Source organism: Pinus tabuliformis, chromosome 2_2, assembly GCF_031772625.1.
Source record: "Pinus tabuliformis cultivar Carrire ecotype Pingquan chromosome 2_2, CPIR1, whole genome shotgun sequence".
In the NCBI taxonomy this organism is placed as follows: Eukaryota; Viridiplantae; Streptophyta; class Pinopsida; order Pinales; family Pinaceae; genus Pinus; species Pinus tabuliformis.
In genome coordinates, this window is record NC_142300.1 from 212,837,558 (window position 1) to 212,840,022 (window position 2,465).

The window sequence follows — 2,465 nt, forward strand, 5'->3', positions numbered from 1 at the left end:
TACTCTAGAACCTTCGAGAACAATGAATTGGGTATTGGTTGTTGTTGATATAGCCGAGCTCTCCCATTTTAGCCTTTTGATCTTATCATCATGGGCTCTCCCCTTGAGATGTGGAACATCCTCCCTCTTTTCTTGGATCCCTAACTCCCTCTCCCTCCTTATTGTTGTCTTAGTGGGTCCTAACCTAGGTTCAAAGTTAAGTTTTCCAAACAAATCCCTACACTACTGACACTTTCGGTATCAACCCACAGCGCCCGAAATTGAATCTCATCAAAAGCCATATGGGGGGATTTTGGAACCAAGTTTCCACACCCAGAGATGAGCATGATGTCGTTTTATGTCCTAAACCTTCCTTCACACAGATCGATAAGCCCCAAAGGATTATCGATATAACTTCCCTCAATCAGATTCTATATCTCTGCGAAGGTCTACGACTGTCTTTTGTGGACCTTAAACAGGTGAATCAACCCTTTATGCACCTCTGTGACTACCCTTAAGTCTGTATTTTCCCAAATAGGCTTAAGTGTTTGATAATATTAACATGCAATAAGATATTCTTTACGTAAACAATTATTATTACTTGTGTTCATATGACAATGTAAACCATGTAAAATCACGCATTAATACAATGTTAATTTATAAACCCATCATTCATCATAGCATAAAAGTCTATTCATTTATACCAGAAGTAGATAGAAAAAACACATTTATTTCTAGAATAATCTCTTTATGAATGCTTCTATTCTTCTTACAGACTCAAGACTTCCCTGCGCACTCAGCTGCAGGGGTCTGTGCACTCAGATGCGAACTCTACTCTAGGCCTCTACATGGACAGATGCAGAGCCTCTCTTCTACTCTAAGACTACTTCACTCTTACTTCTAATGACCCATTACATCTTCATTCTTTGTTACTTTCTTCTATCTATCTATATATGCCTTATACCCTCTAAGACTCCTTTTTATACAATCTTATGGTCCATAGACCATGGGTAGGTCTATACAAGCTGACACAACTTACATAACAGAAGGGTAAAACCCTTTATGTAACTTTAGCATCTATGCACTCTGCAACCACATTTTGTAGAGACTTTACATTCTTTACAACCAAACTTGGGCTTTTTTCCCCAAAACTTGGGCTTTTCCCCAAAATTGACCCTAGGGGACCCTGTCCCAACAAGCCCCCAACACAAATGTCATTACTCACCCTGAGTCACTCTGCTGGCATGGATATATTATTGTGAATACCTCCCAGTTGGATTTGTGCCACTTCTACCTCAGCCACGCTTTGTGTGGTTGCCTGCTTCATCTACTCCACCAACTGCTCTGTTGCTAGTCCTGCACTATCTTCCTTTATCTTATGTTGTGTCCTTTGCAGGCTCACCAACTTCTCCTCAATGGTGGTAGAGATAACATAGGCCTCATCCAGGCAAGGCCCTAATCTAGCCATGAGTATTTCCTCTTTCCTTTGCGCCACCTCCACGTGTTCAAGCAACTGCTTCACCTTATGCAACTTAACTAATCGTTGTGGTATAGTGACAGTGTGTGCCGTCATGCTTGCTTCATCATACTACTGCTATAATTCACGGGCTTCCATATTCAACCTCTGCAGGTTAGGATCCTCATTGAATGCCGTGACTACCTCCATGGATTACTCAAAGAGCACGGTGGATTCCATTACCGCGACATCTATTGCTGCAACTCCATCCTTTACAGTCACCTCACACTGTTCTCTGACCTTTGGTGGAGTTGAAGGTTGTGACATCAACTCGAGCTCTGTTATCTTTAGATTCAATTCAAACTAAACCTGCGCCACTTCTGTTTTTGCATTGCGCACACCTACAACCAAACTTCCTAATCTTGGTCTACAACAACACTTCTTCTAGTATATGCAGTTCTAGAATGGTTCTGCATGCTTCGACTACAACAACTGTGGTTCACTTGTTCTACTCCTGGACCTTCTTCCATGCTTCTAGCATTGTTGTCTTCTCAACGAACATATGTTCATTGTTTACCTTGTGCTCATTGATCATGCTCAGCATGCACTTCTCTCGGGCCTAAATTTCTGCAATCACACCTACTTGTAGTGTGTGAAGGAATTCACTAGGAAGCATAACCAAGTTCATACCAATATTCCTCAAAGCATAGATAGAAGCCTTGCTAGCATCTATCCCTATGCTCATGGCTCCATTAGGAAGCGCAACTACCCGAAGATCCAAGAATCGAACCAACTTTGTTGCTTGAGTGGTCCTCGAAGCCAAACTAGTGGATCCCACGTTGCTCTGCCCTGCAACTGCTTGGAGTCTAGTTTTTTGGATCTGTAGCTTGTTCAAGCCTAACTGTATGGTGACTATTTCTTGCTTCTACTACTCCTCAAACTAATACAATAGTTTTTCCATTGTGTCCTGCACCTTATTGCCAATATCATCCAAGTTTCCCTCTATCATGGTAATTGGATCTAGCAACGA